At 41.9% G+C, this 19,908-nt stretch overlaps 1 protein-coding gene across 9 annotated transcripts in view; it reads left to right on the plus strand.

Annotated features, from left to right (window-relative positions):
- The window catches only part of SRGAP2 (SLIT-ROBO Rho GTPase activating protein 2), a 235,109-nt gene that overhangs the window by 3,366 nt on the left and 211,835 nt on the right, over positions 1 to 19,908 (plus strand). The gene's annotated exons all lie outside the window — the stretch shown is intronic.

Here is a 19,908-nt window from a genome sequence, read left to right on the forward strand (position 1 = left end):
ACCAGCAATTCCCATAGAAGGGGTTCCCGCCTGTTAAAGAGCCCCAGCATATGGTTATGCAAGGCACCGTCCCTTCTTGGCCAGTCACTGGAAAGAGCCATGTGGCTCTAGCCCACTGAGACTTCAGCTGGGTAGTGGGAGAGGTGGGTGGCCTTGAATGTTACACCACATGGTTGGAGCTCTGGGTTTTCCTTTGTTTCGGAGTACAGAGGGAGGGGCCCCTCCTTCTTTCCCTGCACCAATGTGAGAAGACCTTTTCCTATCATAGAGGACTTGGGAAGGGCCATGCCTCCCCTCTAATGATTGCCGGGGGTGTGAGTAGGGCTAGAGTTTGAAATGGGCAGCTGCTTTATCTCTTGGAAGGTTGGAAGGTAGTTTGAAGTCCCCACTGTGCCTGTAGGATCTTTTTAATGTCATCAGGTTGGTCAGTGCTGGAGGTGCCCTGAGGGACCTTCTATCCACTGGGCTGCAAATATTGGTGGGTTTATTACAGAGATGGGGGAGTTGACTGATGGATAGCTTCAGTTGAACTGGGATTGGGAGAGGTGTGGTTGTGAGGTATAATTGAGGTCTTGGCCTCTTGTCACTGTTCATAATCCGGGCCTCTTTTTGTAAACAATAAGCCACTGGCCTCAGTGTCCTGTCCAGATGCACTGCAGTTTGCTGCTGGAATTCCCCCCTGCAGTTTTAACCAGATATGTCATTCTTTTTTTTTTTTTTTTTTTAATACATCCTATTCTTAACTGTTGCCATAGGGAGCGTTAATAACTTTGACTCTCCCAGATTTCTCTCCAGAAGCACGCCATTTGACTAAGGTGCAAAGTGAATTTACATGTTTATTTTTTGGAAGGTTCGGAACTGATAGGTATTAATAGAACTGTATCTGCTGATTCTGTATTGGTGAAGGATTTCTCACAAGTGTCTCAATTAAATACTTTGTGTATTTACAAACATTACTCATTGAGATGATGTAATGCAGTTGACTATTTGGGGTTTGTCTTTACCCTTGCCACAAGTAGGGGACTCTTTTGCTTTGCACTGATATCTTTTCATTAACACTATTCAGGATCATAGAATTTTATAGGTGGCCGAGCATGATGTCTTACTCAGAGAAGGTGCCCAATGAATGCTTAAGAGACTAATTTGAATGGTTTAGTCCCTCATTTACAGCTGAGGCAAGTATAGAGAAATAAAGAGGCTTGTCCAAGGTCACACAGCTAGGTGGTGGTAGATCTGAAACTAGAAGCAGGTTACTGACTCCCAATTCTCTGTTCTATTCTATTCATAATTATTATGAAACATCATTTGACCAGAGTAGGGGAAAAAAAACTTAAGAAGCCAAAGTCTGACAATGGATAATAGTAGTAATAGTGATAATAATAGATTCCATTTTGGGTGGTCATTATGTTCCAGCCTGTCCCAAGTGCTTTATAAGAATTGTCTCATTTAATCTTCACTTAAAACGTGGAGGTGAATATTCATCCTCTATTCACTGCATGAAGAAACTGAGGCTTAGAGAGGATAAAGAAGCCCTCCCAAGGTCACACAGCCAAACCACAGCAGGTGGACTCCACTTCTTTATTCATCAACTAGTTACTGAGTGCCTTCAGTGGGTTCTGGGGACTGATGATGTAGCAGTGAACAAGAAAAAGTCCTCTCCCTCATGAAGCTTGCATTCTAGAGTCTGTGTTCTCCATGGAAGATCATAGAACTTGGAGACAAAGGACCCGGGTTCTGGGTTGGCTCTGCTCCCCTACTAGCTGGAAGCCCTTGGACAGATTTATGATGTTTCAGCTTTTTATGTGTTGTGTGGGACTCATAGTGCTGCCAGTCTTACTTCTCTTATAGATGCCAAGATAAAAAAGAAAATTGCTTTTTTGGTCTGGTGGTTAAGAGCGCAAGTTTTTGAGTCAAAGGGATCCAGGTTTAAATCTCAGCGCTGTCACTCGCTTGCCTCGCTCCTTGGGCAGGTTACCTGACTTGTCCAAGCCTCGGGATCCTAACCTGGAAAATAGGCAACATAATATGTGTTTCCTAAGGCCATTGTGAGGATTCAATGAGATAGTATATCAAAATCATTTAGCACAGTATCTGGCACTTATAAATGCTCAATAATAGTAAGGTCTGCTGAAATGGGATGACCATTAAGGCCGCATTGCCTTTTCACTCCCAAAGTGCCAGTTATAATGATAGGAAACAAGTCTAGGATGAAACTTGAGTTCTAGCTTAAGTTCCTCCAGTAGTAGTGAAAGGTATCTTGGTTCAGTCACTTAAACCCTCTGGAACTCAGTTTCCCATTCTGTAAAATGGACAGGTAAACTGTCTAATTGTTGACTGCTGTTGTTCTATATGTCTCTGACCAGAGTCCTGGGTCTTGCTTTTCAGTCAGAATGGTTTGAATCAAGGGGACCCTTAATGGACTTTGGGGGACCCTGTCTATCCTGTGGTTTTGGGTCCCTTTAAACCACCTGCTTGCATGTGCCCTGAGGGACTTCTGAGACTGCAGCCCCAACCCTACCCCAGTGTGGTTTTATGAAGGGCGTGACTCCTTAGCCTGCCTTGGAGCCGACTTCTTAAAAACCATCATTGTTTCTGGTTTGTGGGTGTTCAGATTCCTTTGAAAGTTCATGCCTTTCAATCTCTGACTCGAAAGTAATAATACTCTTCGTATTTGTACATGGCTCAATTTACAAAGTGCTTCATATACATTAATCTTGGCAAATTCTTGACAGACTCATGGTCAGATTCGTGGTCATAACCTGAGGCCTTTTGGCCTCTAGTTAGTTAGCTTCTTTTGGGAGTGGAGCAGCAAAAGGCGGTAAGGTGCAGGGCATAACCATCACAAGAGGTGATAATCTAGCTGGCATTTGGATGAGTTCACATCGCAGCAAACCCTCCCAGCTATTGTCCTGACTTTGTTTAAGGCTCCCTTTCCTGTACCCTCTCCACACCTTGAGTTTTTACTGTCCCCCAGAAAACTTGAGATTGACAGTTAATGCAAATATTCTAGGAGGAATCATCTGAAACAGAGTGGCACTGTGTGCTGAGCCGTCAAATTCTCTTTCCTGAGAACATTAGGGGTCTTGTCTTTTTTTTTTTTTTTAAATGTCTTAGAAGAACAGTGTGTGAGCACCACAGAGCTGAGAAGTGAAATTTTGTAATTTCCATCTGGAGCATTTTGATAGAAAAGCCTTTGCCTGGAACAGTTTAACCCTTTCAGGACCCTTTCAGAGCAGGAGATGAAATTTAAAACTTTAGACATATTGTGTGTGCACACACACTTCCCCGGGGAGGTGTGAGCGGTTCTTCACTCCTGCCAATAAAGGTCTTCTCCGAAGCTTCTTTCCTCCCAGCCCCCATTCCTCAAGGGAGCTTTAAATATAATCAGTTTGTGAAAAGCTGCAGTAAAACATCTCGTTGGAATCCCCAAGCAGATGCTATCATTTTCCTGCGAGATGATTGAAGGCACCTCTTCCTTTGCTCAGGGAAAATAGGAACTCTAAGTAAGGTGAGCTCCTGGAAGAAAATGAAGCTCTTGGAAAAATTAAAGTACTGTACTCTGTATCTCCAAGTTAAAAGGCCCTGGAGGAAGGTGGTGGGCAAGGAGCTGGGGATGCTGTGTGCTGTGCAAAGTCGCAATGGTTAGAAACAAGGTTTGTGAGGGGTCCTTAACTTTTCCAATTTCAGGCATTCTCTTGGGGAATGGGAACAGAAATTTCCTTTGGAGGAGCTCATCTGGTAATTATGCACCACACAGGTTGACGGCCCAGACAAGCCCTAATCATTTCTCTGTTTTGAAGTTTACAGGGTCTGACCTGGCCCTGATATGCAGGGTCCACACCCTTTAAAATCAGCAGGTGCTTAGCCCCTGACTCCTAAACTCCCACTGTTCACTCTAGATAAACGTGGGCTGCTGGTGGCACCTGTAGGGGTCTCCTTCCAGAAGAGAGGTTTTCTTCATGGGAATTGTGATTACTTTAGACCCTAGACCTCTGAGGGCTTTGTTAGGAAAATATGATGTCATGTTGTAGGGAAAAAGAAGTTGATATTTAGATTTCTACTGATAATACAATTCAAGTGAATAGTTTTAACTGGTCAGCTACAGAATTGGCCTTTTGGGGAATCTGGGTGAGTTACCTTCAAAGTTGTTTGATTTAAAAATAAGTAATGAGAGCACTTAAAAATGTCTTTGAAAATTACAAAATAACACCTTTACTGATTTTACAATAATATGTAGGAACTCTCATCTCTCTCTCTCTTTAATTGTGGTAAAATACACATAAAATTTACCACCTTAAGCATTCTTAAGTGTACAGTTCAGTGGCATTAATTATATTCACATTGTTGTGTAACCATCACCACCACCTTTCCACAGAACTCTTCATTTTGCAGACTTGAAACTCTGTACCCATTAAACAATAACTGCCCCCTGCCCACATTTGACAACTCTAGGTACCTCATATAAGTGGAATCATACAGTAGCTGTCCTTTTGTGACTGGCTTATTTCACTTAGCATAATGTATTAAACGTTCATCCAGGATCTGTAGCATGTGTCAGAATTTCCTTCCTTTTTAAGGACATTATATGTATAATCCACGTTTTGTTTATCCGTTCATCCATCCATAGACACTTGGGTTGTTTCTACCTTTTGATTATTGCAAATAATGCTGCCATGAACATAGGTATATTCCTATTTTTTTAAAATGCCCTCTACACCAAAGTTTTACAGGCCTGTGTATACATTTCTATATAATCACCTGTCCTCATTAAATTTTTAGAATTAACCTTTAAATATACATATTTTCATATTATGAGTATATATTTATGTTGGTAGTATAAGTATTGTGTATTAATTTTATACCTTTTAATAATTACGTGAATGACTAAACTTTTATTGTTTTTTTTTTTGTTTTTTTTTTTGTGGTACGCGGGCCTCTCACTGTTGTGGCCTCTCCCGTTGCGGAGCAGAGGCTCCGGACGCGCAGGCTCAGCAGCCGTGGCTCACGGGCCTAGCCGCTCCGCGGCATGTGGGATCTTCCCAGGCTGGGGCACGAACCCATGTCCCCTGCATCGGCAGGCATACTCTCAACCACTGCGCCACCAGGGAAGCCCCTTTTATTGTATTTTTAACAGCTTTACTGAGATTTAATTGACATATAATAAACCTCACTTTTTTGAGGTATACATTTGATAAGTTTTGGCATGTTGTCTACCTATGAAAACATCACAATCAAGATAAGTGAATGAAACCATCACAAAGTTTCTTCATCATAATGTGTTAATAAATGAGTAAGATAATACTGCATTATAGAAATGACATTAGGTTAAAAATAAATAAGTAAAAGCCAGATATTATCAAGTTTTAAATAATGATCCAAGCCACCTAGATTGGTCCCTGGAAAATTTATTTAACCTTAGTAAATAAAAATAAACAATCTCCCAGGGAAGTTGTGTTAATAATTGTGTCTCAGCTAGTACCATGTTTAGGAGAGAGGATACAGGATAGGGGAAGAAAGAAAAGAAAAAAATCTTGGATAAGTTACAAGTTGAAGAATGACAGTATCTATTTTCCTATAGTCTTTGCTTGAACTAGTCCCCTGAGCCTCAGGCCTCTTCTGAACCTGGTCACAAGTGAGCCAGATGCCAAGGGTAGGGGCTGGGGGCTTCCATGGGAGATCTGCTCAGAGTGTTATGAATGTGGCTTCTTTCCTCTAATGATTGATTCCCTATCATCTGTTGAATAGAGACCACCTTTCCAAGGTGAATATTACTTGGTCTTCAATCTGGCTGCAACCTATCATGTCAACCATACTTTTTCATTTTACTTTAAAAGGACTGGAGGCCTATCTACACTATTTGACATTCTTTATTTTTTTTGGTCACACCACGTGGCTTGTGGGATCTTAGTTCCCCAATCAGGGATTGAACCCGGTCCCTCAGCAGTGAAAGTGCGGAGTCCTAACCACTGGACCACCAGAGAATTCCCTATTTGCCATTCTTTAGACACATATACTATTAACTAATATTTTGCTGTTTGTTTGGGGCTTAATGTACTAAGCATTATGCTAAATACTCTACATAAATTATTTCATAATTCTTACACCAGTTCTAGGGGGAATATACTGTTATTATCCCATTTTGCTGATGAAGAAAGTGAGGTGTAGGAGATTCAGCAACTCACCCAGAGGCTGCAGCTAGTGAATGAACAGGAATTAGAACCTCGGCCATCATCAGAGTCTAAGTTCTGAGCACTGTTCATGGAATACCTCTTTCTCCCTGCCCAGCCCCACATCTCCACTTACTTAGATCTCACCCTTCTAGTAAAGCTCAACTTTTCTGGGATGCCTTCCTTGGTCGCACTGATCAGAAATGACCCTTCTCTCTAGTTCATTCACGTAGCGCTATGGCATTGATCTTGTACTGCCTTAGATTTTAAATATTTGTCTTTTAGTCTTCTCTCTACTGCTAGACTTCCGGTAGGAATGGTTTGAGGTTGTGTAGTGCAGTGCAATGTGAAGAGCGTAGGCTTTGGAAGTAGCTCTCAGTTGGAATCTTGTCAGTATCACCTCCTTGCTGTATATCCTTGCTCACTCAACTTCTCTTCTGTGACACAGAGATAAGACCAACCTTTCTGGTTTATTGTGAATGTGTGTAAAATGCTAGCTCCATCATGTATGGTAAGTATTAAATGCTAAATAAGTAACTCTTACTATGGGGGGGCCCCTTCAGATAGTAAACATGTCTAGAATAGTGTTGTAGCCTAAATGGTGGCTCTTAGTAAATATATACTGGCTGTAATGATGAATGCATAAATGAATGACCTGGACTACTAAAAATAATTTTTTTAGAAGTAGTTTCTTAATTTGATCTTGATAATATATCTTGCATAATACCACCAAAGTGATTTTTTTAAAAACCAGACTTATTGTTCTGCTAAGGTCATAGCATAGACTGTTTACATCCATCACTTCCCAATTACCTTGATCACATTTTTTACCACTAGAAGGCTAAACTGCCTCTCGTTCCCTTACTGCATTATGTTATTTCATGCTTCATGCTTTATCCATGCTGTCTTCTGTTTGGAATGGGTCCTTTTCCTTGAACCTGGAAAACTTATCCTTTAAAACCTAGCTCAGATGTCACCACCTCCAGGAAGTGTTCCCTGCTTATCCCTACTCTCTGCATAGTGACCCTGTGCAAGATGCCAAGCAGGATTCCTTAGCATCTCAGCACTGGGTTACTCAGCCCACCCTCAGCATCTCCTCAGCAGTGTCTTTGTGCTTATTTTTTATATTGCACTCATCATATTACATTGTAATCTCTTCATTTACACCTCATTATTTATAACTAGCTGAGTACCTGGGGGACGGAATTGTCTTTTATTCATTTCCATGCGTCCAGCTTCTGGCATGGAAATGAATAAATACTTATAAATTGAATGTGAACCTTTTCTGAGTTGAGGTTGGATTTGACAGTGCCAGGATTGCCTTGCTTCTGCATTTCTCCTCCTACTCCAATAACAAGACTTCTCCTTATGTTAATGTTATTGAAATTCAAAGTAGATTAAGCATTGTGAATATTATCATCATACAGGGACAAGTACAAACTATGTAGCGCTGTGGAGGTTCCCCAGTGGGGTTAAGTTTTTCCTTATTTACTACCCCCTCTGCCCCTTTAGAATCATTGCCCTAGAGCTATACTTGAGTTCTTCAATCATGTCTTTCCTTAAAATTCAAGGAAAATATTAACTCTGAAATTTGAAAGAGTTTAAAACAAAAGTAAGATTTTTCTGTAATTGAAGCAAAACACATTCTACATTTGTCCAGGATTTATTCATCATTTAAAACAGATATTCCAGGTCTAAATTTGAGAAAGTTTAGGTCTATTTTGACCAGGAGTTAAAACAGAATTGACCTGAAGAAGAACTGCTGGGATACTTTTTCGAGGCATGGTTTTGGAGAGAGCTACTGCCTTATTAGAAGCAGCTGCATGGTCTGTGGTAAAAGGGGAAGAAAGGTCCAAAGTGACCAACAGAAAAACTCTCCCCGCTGGTTTTTCTAGTCATTTGGTATTAAGTAGCCTTGACTTTATTTATATATTGTGAAAGAAGGGTTCTGAACTTGAAATATACATTCATGAGGAAGGAAGAGCAGCTGGGAAGTGCACCTCCTCCATTTCTGTGAGTATTTTAGGATGCCATCTGTTAGGGGGAAGGCAGAGCCTTTTTTTTTTTTTTTTTTTTAACCTTTTCTTCTAAAAATGCACTAATCAGTGGGCAGGTGACCCAAAAGGCATCATGAAAGCTGGGACCTTGTCTTTGCTGCCTGAGCCCAGATTCTGCCTTTCAAATCATAGTAGGGTCTGAGTGCTCACCCTGGAGAAGGTGACCTCACCAGCCATGGGCTCCACAGGAAGACAAAGCACAGAAAACAAAGGGATCCAGGAGCGTGAGCTGGCCAAGACATGATATGCCAGGAGCTTTAAGAAATACATCCTGTTTCTGAAGAGTTGGCACCAATTTCTCCAAACGTTGAAACCCCTTGGAGATCTGCTCCTCTTTCCCACTAGTCGTTTTCTTGTGTTTATTTATTTATTTTAGGGGGGTGAGGGTAATTGGGCCAGATCTTGTCAGATGAGTAAGCTGCTCTTTGGGAAAGCATCTTGACTGAGATATCTATTTTGGAGCAATACTTCTTTGGGGCCATAACAAACTGAACTACAGGGCAGCATGGTTCCCTGGGAAAGAATGCTGGATTTGGAGTCAGAAAGCCTTGGTTCTAGTTTGGCTTTGCCATTTACAACTGTGATTTTGGGGGTAACTCACCTCAGGTCTCAAAATTCCTTGTTTGTTTCCTCATCTGTAAAATCGGGACAACAGTTCTTGGCCCTGGCTAATGGTGATGGTGATTATGGCGAAGATGGCTAGCATTTAGTGAGTACTTCTTATGTCTAAATTGTGTTTGAAGTGCTTTACGTGTAGTCTTAACTCATGAATCTCCCAACAGCCCTATGAGGTAGCTACTATTATTATCCCCAGTTGACAGATGAGAAACAGGGAGGTTAAATAACTTACTCCAAAGCACGCAGCTAGTAAGTGATGAAGGCAGAGTGGGAAACCAGGCCCACTCAACACTGTTGTGAGGCTCCAATGAAATAATTCATTAGAAATGCCTTCGAAACTATGAAATGCTGTGGACATTTAGTTGATTGTTCTCATTCCCTAGTATCTTGATGCGAAAAGGAGTTCTAAATGCAGTGTTCTAAATGTCTTCCTAGTATATACCTATTTGATCTGCCTACACCTTGGTTTTCTCATCTAGGAAAGTGGGGTTAAATTAGAAAATTTCTAAGGCCCGCCCCAGCTTTCATGGTTCATTAGTTTTGCTTATTTAAGATATTGAAGGTAACAGTTTTGCCCCTATTTAGCAGGCACACTTGTAAGTACAAAACCTGTTGTATTCTCTGAATGACACTCTCCCCAGCCCCAGGGCTTGCCATGTCTCTGTGGCTGCTGCACACATGGAGCGTGGACCCCTGTGGTGGCACAGTGGCAGCTGCTCTGGAGAGCATCTGAAGTGACACTTGGTTAGGTGTCACGATCTGATAGAAAGGTGAGCCTCACAGCTGGAGAAATTGAGGTGAGGGATAGTTACTTGATTGACCTAGAGGCGGACTTGTGACTGGGTTACCAGGGACAATAAATGCTTTAATCAGGATAAATATATTAAACCTAGGACTTCCAGTAAGCTCAGAGACTTACAGAGTGAGAAAATTCTCTCCTGCTACTGGTGTATATGGTTTTCCTCATCAATGGTCATGGGCCAGAGGTGGAACTTGTGTAACGCTGGGTATTATAGAAATTTATGTTGTGTGCAGAACTTGAATTTAAAAGAGAAAGAAAATGGAAGTTGGGTGATTGTCTTAAATTACAATTATAGAATAAGGAAGTAGGAGGTTTTTAATCCCTGACATCTGGTCTGGGACAAACTGGGCGGAGGTGGCATGGATGTGGAACTGGGTTGGGTTAATCTAGACATCTGGGCTGTGGGGTAAGGGACTTCAGCCTCTCCCAGGATGTAAGATGGCCTCTTGCCTCTTATATTCCTCTCCATATGTTAGGCCCTTTGTCAACTAAGGGATTTCTTTGTGGATTGTGATGAGGTATGCTGTAACATGGAGTGGAAGTGTTTCCACGTTTGTGTTTGTTTTCTTTCCACCTAATGAATAGGCTAAGTAACAGTCTGTCGTTTTAAAATGAGTACCATTAATAATGATGACAGGGCTTCCCTGGTGGCGCAGTGGTTGAGAGTCCGCCTGCCGATGCAGGGGACACGGGTTCGTGCCCCGGTCCGGGAAGATCCCACATGCCGCGGAGCGGCTGGACCCGTGAGCCATGGCCGCTGAGCCTGTGCGTCTGGAGCCTGTGCTCCGCAACGGGAGAGGCCACAACAGTGAGAGGCACGCGTACCGCAAAAAAAAAAGAAAAAAAATGATGACAGCTCATATTTTTATCAGTACAGCATTTAAAAAATATCATTCACAGGGAGGGAAGGAGGGCTGTAGGGCCATGGAGGACTAGCTATGGCATGTTGGACAAGTCCTTCCACTTTTGGGATTCTCAGCTTCTCAGCTAGAAAGTAGAAAGATGGATTACTAGTTCCTTGCTTCATCATTTTTAGGACATACGATCCAAAATGGTTATCTTCAAGTGAGTTGACACATAGAGTTTACATGTTCATAATTGTCCTAAGAGAAGGCTAGAAACCACAGAACAGATACTGTAGGTTCTTGCTACTCATCTCTCCTACTCCTGGTTTAAGATTTCATCTTTTTTTAAATTTTATTTAATTTATTGGAGTATAGTTGATTCACAATGTTGTGTTAGTTTCAGGTGTACAGCAAAGTGATTCAGTTATACATATATATATATATATTCATTCTTTTTCAGATTCTTTTCTCATAGGTTATTACAGAATACTGAGTAGAGTTCCCTGTGCTATACAGTAGGTCCTTGTTGATTATCTATTTTATATATAGTACTGTGTATATGTTAATCCCAAACTCCTAATTTATTCCTCCCTACCACGTTTCCCCTTTGGTGACCATGAGTTTGTTTTCGAAATCTGTGAGTCTGTTGCTGTTTAGTAAATAAGTTCATTTATATCATTTTTTAAAATTAGATTCCACATGTTAAAGTTTTCATCTTCTTTTTTTGTGTGTGTGGTTCGCGGGCCTCTCACTGTTGTGGTCTCTCCTGTTGCGGAGCACAGGCTCTGGACGTGCAGGCTCAGCGTCCATGGCTCACGGGCCCAGCCGCTCCTCGGCATGTGGGATCTTCCCAGACCGGGGCACAAACCCATGTCCCCTGCATTGGCAGGCGGACTCTCAACCACTGCGCCACCAGGGAAGCCCTAAGTTTTCATCTTTAAATGATATTAATAGGCTTAGTGTTTTAGATGTCCTTGGAGTCAGTTGTGCTGTATCTCTTGATCTCTCTTATTTATTCAGTGATTTGTGGTGATGTAAGTTATCTCAATGCTTTGCTGTCAGCAGTTTTAAACAAACGTTGAAGCATTTTGCATAGATGATATCTGTTGATTTGATTAATGAGGTTCTTGATCTGGATATTTCAAGACCAGTGACAATACAATTTTAAAACACCTAGTACTCTTTAAAACTACAGTAGTGTTCCCACTGCCAAAGCCTGAAATCGATCGATACCAGTTAGTTCTTTCTGACAGTACATGTGTGCATGTGAGCTTTCTTTCCCTCTTGGGCCAGGGAGCAGGACTGCCAGTCCAGAAATGCTAGCTCTTCTGGATTCAGCAGCAAAAAGAGTTAATCATTATCCAGGCAGAGACAAACCTCCCAAGTTTTCAACCTTCCATTACCTAAAGTCTTCTCCTTGTTCCTCACAGAAGACGAGGCACTCCTGAGCACAAGCTTGCGCGTGCACATATACGCGCACACACACACTCTCTTACAAAACTTAATGTAAAACGATCTCATGTTTATGAGAGCTGGAATTGCTTGTGTTCTGCAGGCTCAGTGGGCATGATGTGAAAGCAGGGCTATTTGGCCTGTGGAGATTGCAGATAAGACCATGATATGTAATTGAATAAGAATTTGAAAAATTATACGATAACATTAGGAGCAGCAAAGCACTCGCTTGTGCTTTTTTTTTTTTTTTTTTAATGCTCGAGAACTATTTGGAGGAGTTAAGGAGCTGCTAGCATTGTTTTCGGGGTGTGGGAACCCCCTCCCGCCCCATGAGCCAAATCTGTTTGCCCAGAGTGTGAGGTCTCTGAGAGATTCTAACAGATCATTTAGTATATTCTTCTGCCCCCGGCAATTCTTCAGTCTAATCATGTCAGGAAAAGGACTGTCAGCTAACCTTTAAAATCTTTTCCGGAAGAGTACACTGTAGCCTACCTTTCCATCTTGTTCCAGTGACCCAAACTATAAATGGTCAATTCTTTCATTTGCGGAGCTTGAAACAGGATAAAAAAGGAGGGCTGATGAACTGAACTCATGTTTTTGCTACTGCCGCCACTCCCTCTGTACAGACCTTTGCTTCATCTGGGTTTTCAGTGGCTCAGGGAAGGAGGAGGTAATTGATGAAACTTTCAGGGCATTGCCTCATGGCTGCTGGGGTGTTCTTCTTCCCAGTATTCTCCCCTCCCCACTGCCACCAGTTTTGGTTCATCTGGCATTGAACAAGGAAATCATGAGCTAATTTCAATCCAGCACCCATTTATTGAACACCTACTATGTGCTTGTTATGTACTGGGTTGTGGGCATCTAGAGGTACATAACAAGGTTTTGGGTTTCAAGGAGCTACAGCCTATTAAAAGGAATGGACAGGTTACACAAATACAGTGACAGGACCACAGTGGAGGGATATAGAAGGCCCAGAAGGGAGAGAATAGTCTGACAATGAGTAACATTGATGAGGCTGGTGGAGGAGGAGGATTGTGATTGCCTCCTGGTATTAATAGAGCACTTGACAGTCTGAGAAGTGTCTTTCCATACTTTATCTCATTTAACCTATGACTGGCACGACAACAGGGCAGTGTGATTTCAGGCAGTTTTGGTTTTTGTTTTCTGGGCTTTTTGGAAATCTTTTATTTTGAAATAATTACACATTCACATGCAATCGTCAGAAGTAATACAGAGAGCTTGCACATACCCTTTACTTAGTTTTCCCCCAATGGTTAACATCATGCAAAACTATAGTACAGTATCACAACCAGGACACTGACACTGATAGAGTCAAACTGCTGAACGGTGCCATCACTAAAGGGGTCCCTCATGTTGACGTGTTGTAGTCCTGTCTCCCCCTTCACCTCATCTCACCTCCCTTAGTCCTTATTCCTTAACTCCTGGAAACACTAATCTGTTCCCCATGGCTATAATCTTGTCATTTCAAGACTGTTAATGTACATGGCATCATATAGTATCCAGCCTTTTAGGATTGGCTTTTTTTCACTCAGCATAATTATCTGGTGATCCATCCAGGTTGTTGTGTGTATCGCTAGCTGATTCCTTTTTATTGCTGAATAGCGTTCCATTATATGGATGTACCACAGTTTGTTCACCATTTACCCATTGAAGGACAGCTGGGTTGTTTCCAGTTTTTGGCTGTTAAGAATAAAGCTGCTGTGAACACTCATGTACAGATTTTTGTGTGAACAGGTGTTTTTTAAAAAATGGAGGTAATTTTTTTAAAATGGAAAGATTGTAGATTAGAAGGTGGAAAATCTAGGTTTTGTTATTCACTAGGAAGTGATGTATATATTTTCCTAAAACTGATCACTTAACTTCTTGAGTCTCAATTTCCTCATCAAAAAAATGGCATAATATATGTTCTGCCTACATGCCAGAGTTGTATAGATAAGCTGAGATAATATATGGTAACAAACATTATAAACTCTAATAAAATATAAACATTTCTAAGTAGGACAAGATACCACCTCACTGTGTTTTCTGGGAGAACTGAGCTGGAAACGTACCCGGAGCAGTTCTTGAACTGCAGTCTAGAAACAGCTCTTTTAGGTGGCCTTTCTTTTTCTTAATATTGACATGTGGGTGTTTCTTATATATTCTGGATACTTATCTTTTGTTGGTGATATGGGTTGCAAATACCTTCTCCCAAAGTTGGCTTAACTTTTCACTTTTTATTGGATTCTTTGATGTATAGGAAATTTTAAATTTTAATATACTCAAATCTGTCTAGCTTTTCCTTTATCGTTTGGGCTTATTTTAGAATGCACATACACACAACCTTTCCTATCCTGAAATCATAAGGATATTCTCCTATGTGTTCTTTTAAATGTTTTCAAGTTTTGCTTCTCACAAATCTGACTTGAATAAATGCGGAATTTATTTTTGTGAATGGTGTGAGGTAGGGCTCTAACTTTATTTTATATTCCTTATGGCTAACCATTTGTTCTGATTTCATTTGTTGAAAGGGGCCATCTTTTCCCCCATTGATTTATAATGTCATGTTTGGACGTGTATTGAATTTCCACATATTTGTGGGCAAGATGAGCTTGCCTTCATGCTGTAGTGGTGTTAACACTGTTGCCATCTGGAATGTGCCACAGGGGCTGTTGATGCAGAGTTGCATGTCTCCCTCCTGAGGTAGGCAGCGGTAAGCTGTCACCATGGCTCCAACCAGAACAGCTCTGCTTTTATGTTTGCTATATTGGGTGTCCACCTCAGATTTTATTTGATGAGCTTCTTACACTTAAAATCTTTTTTGGAAAGGTTTTAAAACTATAGTAGTAGCAAATTATGTGTTGGAAAGTGTTTCAGAGATAACCAGGGGTCTTCTCTCTTGTTTTGGGTTGGATTTCAAGGGTCAGCCATGCAGAAGTCAGGACCTAGCCAAATAAATACATGACTTTGTGATTGTCAGTAACCCTGAACTTATCACTTATGCCACCAGTAATTAATATATAGTTTCCACGAGAGATTTTTAGAGCTGTCTAGAATTTAGTGGGTATCCTCTACAATCGCATAAACCAGTGGAGAAAAATTGCCAACGTATACAAAGAGTAATAAAAAAAAAATTAACCAACAGCAATACAAGAAATGACATCAGCCAGTGGATGACTAGAAATGAGTAGTGTTGATAAGAACTTGAGGAATTCAGAGATGGGAGAGGTGTGGGCCAGAATGAATAAGACCTTGACTTACGGAGTAGGATTTGGCTAACTGGAGGGTAGGAGGAAAGAACAGAGGCCGTGTGTGCACTTCCCTTGGTGGTGTTCCCACAGCCCCCACCATGCTCACCCCTCCGGCATCACTTCCTACACCGTAATACAATGATGGTTCTATCCACCCTCACCCCACCCCGTGCCCCTTCCCGCAGATACACTCTCCCTACCAGAAAGGCGCTTGTGAGCTCTTTGAGGGTGGGCAGCCTTTCACCTTCACATTCCCAGCATCCAGCAGCATGTTGGCATGTGGTAGGCACCCAAAAAATGTTTGCTGAGTGAGTGAGTGAGTAGACCCTGGCTAGAGCAGAGGAGTTAAGAGACAGGGGAGTAGGATGGGGCTGGATGGATTTTGATGATCTTGAAGATCAGCCAGAGTCTGACTCTGTGCTGCCGCGGTCAGAACAATAGAGGCCGTCTGGGTTGAAGAGTGGGGCCATGCAGTCCGGTTTCAGAGACACTCTGGTTGCTCTGGACTGGGAAGGGAGGCGCGCTCCTGCCCACACAGTGTAGACCAGTCTGTGCCCAGCCCGGAAGTGGGCGCTGTGAATATGTTGTTAAATATGACCAGTTCTTAGTGCCACCGATGAGGGGAGTGTGATTCTCCATTTACTGAACTATCAACTATCAACTGTGCTCAGACAGATGATCTAAGGTGACAGGTGACCTGGGGTGGGGTGGTGACTGAGGCCCAGGTCTGTTGGGCTCCAAAGCCTGCTTGTTCTTTTACCCTTAGTACCATGTTTGTCCACATTATAGTCAGAGACGCTACTAAGGTAGGAAAATGGGCTACAGAGATAGGAGCCAGGGCCGAAGTAAGAGTCAGGAATGCCTGAGGTTTCTAGCTTGGGAGACAGAGAGGACAATGGTGGCGATGTCAGAAATAGTCATAGGGAAGTTGGGGCGCCACGCTTGCCGAGAGAGGGAGCAGGGAGCGTTATTCTAGACATCCTGAATTTGAGGTGACAGTTCCATTCAAGCAGGAATTGCATCAGGCAAGTGACAGTGCCATCCCTTCCCCACTCCTGCCACCCCACTTTCATTAAATCTGTCATTGTCCTTTCTTCTAAATTGGGAATGTTGCAGAGAAACCGTGAAATAGATGGCACCTCACTCCCATGCCAAATACCTGACCTCATTTGCAGCTTCTTTACATTTCAGTCTGAGAAATGTTCTCCCTTGAAGGGGGACTTACTGTTTGTGTTCAGGAATTAATAGCATTTTCTTTCCCCAGTCCCTGTAGGGGATGAGCACAGCTAAACAAGGAAAGGAAAAACTTGAGCTCCTAGCTGCCCTGTTCTCCTCTGATAAACCTCTCTCCAGCCAGAGATTCTGTTAGAGGCCCCTTTTGAGGGTCAACCTGTGAATTAAAGAAAAGTCAAGTCAAACCCCACCACCACCCTCCACCACTGGAGCTCTCAGGGGTTGACAAGGAGCTGGCAAAGGAACAAGTTATTTTAAAAGCATCCCAAGAGAGTGTGGGAGAGGCTGAGTTCAGCGCTACTTGACTGGGTGGTGCCTGGGCTGTTTCAAGGTGTGGGAGCAGAAGTGGCTAATTGTCCTAATTTGAATAACTTTTCGATGGTGAATTAGAGGTCTTGATTGGAGATTGTGATGTGGAATTTGTTGAGAGAGAAGATCAGACTAAAGCTATTTATGGGAAAACATATTTTTGATATTGGCAGTTGGACGGAGTGGATTCCATCATCACCTCCAAAGGCTTTGAATTCTTAGTGTTATTTCTATTTTGAGCAGAATGGCCTGTGATTGCTTGTCATCCAATGTGCTGGATACAAGGAGACTGTAGGAATTATTATAATCTCCTTTTTTAAAAAAAATTCTGAGTAACAAAGATTATCCACAGTTGGCTTGGGAATTTTAAGCAACCAGATTTTAAGCAATTTGGTAGGAAAAAAAAACACCCAAATGGAGGTTTGAAGGCTTGCACACCAGTCCCAGCTTTGACCCTTAACTACATTAACTACACGGCCCTGGGTAAATGCCTAACCTCTCCTGGCCTCAGCTTCTTCAGATATAAGATGACCATGTAATAAGCATACCTAGGGGTTGCTGTGTTGATTAAATAATATAATGCTTGTGCATCTGCTTTGTAAATTACACAGTCCAAACAAGTATACATTAAGATTTTATTTGCTGTGACAGAAAATGGTGGATGGTCTCCTGGAGTTTGTTTTAAGGAGACTTGACCTGTGTAACATTGACTCAGGATGTTTGTTAAAGTGAATCACCCGTTGCCTTCTGGGCCATAATTGAAACGACATGCCGTGTTACAGTGAACCTCTTGTGTACCGCCCCAAGTTTAGGTTTGTTCTTACACAATTTGGGTGAGATTTATGGGCACACCCATTCTTCCCCATAAGAACAAAACAACGACTTGCGCAGGGCAGACATCAAGATAGTGACTTAGCAGACAAATAAATATGTGATTAATAATGTAGATTTGGCCTAATATTAGTGTGGGCCTCTGTGTACAGATGGGTAAATGATAAACAGCAAGTCTGCCAACTAGAGCGTGTTGGGGAACCTATTGGCTTCTGTCTGTGCTTGAAGTATACTATGCTGATGCTGTACTTGGTGTTTAACTAAATACATTCATACCAGTTGCATTACTTTGCACTTATTTATGTGTACATCTTTCTCACCTACTAAACTGTGAGCTCCTTGAAGGCAGGGACTGTCCCTGTTTATGTTTGTTTTTCTGGCATCTAGTGTGGCGCTTTGGCACACAGTAAATGTTTATTGTTTTACTGGATTAATGAATGAACGAAACTCTTGGCACTTTTATTCAGTTAAAAGGATTTTTGTGGAAGGTGTAGATGTGTGATTATTTGTGTTGTCATCTGCTAATTTTATAGATGTCTTGACTGGAGACCCTCACTGTGGAGGAGAGACCCATATTTATGCAAAGCTGGGTTGTGGCAGTTGCCGCCTCCTCCTTCATCTGCCTGCAGCCAAGGTGCCTTGGCCTGATGGTGCAGTGGTGAGCACTGACTCTACACTGGCCTGTGGTCTCTTAATAGAATAATGGCCTCCCTCAGCCCCTATCCCCTTTGCCTTCTGTCTGCCTCAGGCAGTCTTCCTCATGCACATGGTTGTCTTCATCACACTTCTTCCTTCCCTTCTCTTTTCCAGTGCTTATCCATTATCAAGGAAATCTTTCCAAACCCTTCTTGCTGATGGTGTATTCTTCTTCATGAGTTAGAGCCCAAACTGAACACCATCCTCCAACATACCTTAATCATGGCAGATGAACTGGAAAAGCACTAGTGATGAACCTGAAAGGAGAAAAGCCCCTCCACAAGGCTCACAGTGAAATGAAAGCAATAAAGCACCAGTGCTGTCAATGTTGAAAGCCTCTAAAAGTGCCCCTAAGCCTCCTTTGGAATCCCTAAAAGTTTCCATTTACCTCCTCATCTTTCTCAGGCATCAGTCTAAAAACAGCAAAGCAAACAAAACCCTCCACAGCCTATTTCTTATTCTGTTTTGCACCAGTGGAAAGAGAATGGGATTTGGAGTCGGTAGGCCAGTGTTAGGGTCCTATTGCCACTTAGTAGCTCTGTGACTTTGAAGAAGTTTCTAGGCTTTCTGTGCCTCCATTTCCTCAACTGTTGACAACATCACCATGTTCTACCAAATATCACCTATCCACAGAGTCATGGTGAAGTTTATGTGTATGAAAAACTCTTTGTAGCTAACAAAGCACCATATACATGTCAGGTATTTCTATTGTTACACTGTTCTTTCTATATCATGTTTCATTTGCACATACTGGATATTTCAGTTACGCTGTGGGCTGAGTCAGTTTTCTACCAGCCTGAGAACTGAAACTCTATCGCATGCCTTTTATGGGGAAATGTGTTTGTACTTCAAACACAAACTTACAAATAATCCTGTTATGCGACATACTCTTGGTAAATTAATTGAGAGCTGTCTCTACATTGTTAGGTGTGTATGATAGGAACTCTATTTTATACTTCTTTTGTACCTGCCCCTGATGTTTTGCATAGTGCTGGGCATTTAAGATATACTGTTGTTGATAGCTTGAAAAGCAATCTTTTTAAAAAAAATTTTTTTTAACTTAAAAAAATATTTATTTTTTTATTTGGCTGCATTGGGTCTTTGTTGCTGTGCGTGGGCTTTCTCTAGTTGCAGCGAGCGGGGGCTACTCTTCGTGCGGTACGTAGGCTTTGCATGGGCTCTAGGTGTGTGGGCTTCAGTAGTTGTGGCGCACAGGCTTAGTTGCTCTGCAGCATGTGGGATCTTCCCGGAACAGAGATCGAACCCGTGTCCTCTGCATTGGCAGGCAGATTCTTAACCACTGCGCCACCAGGGAAGTCCTGAAAAGCAATCTTAATCATGACCTAGAATCATTCTTATTTAGCAGCAATTTCAGTGTCTTGACTTAACATAAAACTAATTTATTTTGGAGCCAAGAATGGGAAATTGGAGGACCTTCTTCTGTATCTATTTTGGCCTTGCAAACTCCAAAGTTGGATACATTTGAGTAAAGAAAATCAAATCTACTTGCAAAAACATTGTCCAAAAGAATGACATATGTCTGCCAGTTCCTTAGTATGATTTTTTTTTCTTTTTTTTTTAAGATGACATTCTTTCTTAACTAGCCAAGGGAACCATTTCCCAACTTCTTATCTTGTTGGGGGTGTT

This window comes from Aethalodelphis obliquidens, unplaced genomic scaffold, assembly GCF_003676395.1.
Source record: "Aethalodelphis obliquidens isolate GAN/ISIS:26980383/991018 unplaced genomic scaffold, ASM367639v1 scaffold48, whole genome shotgun sequence".
NCBI lineage: Eukaryota > Metazoa > Chordata > Mammalia > Artiodactyla > Delphinidae > Aethalodelphis > Aethalodelphis obliquidens.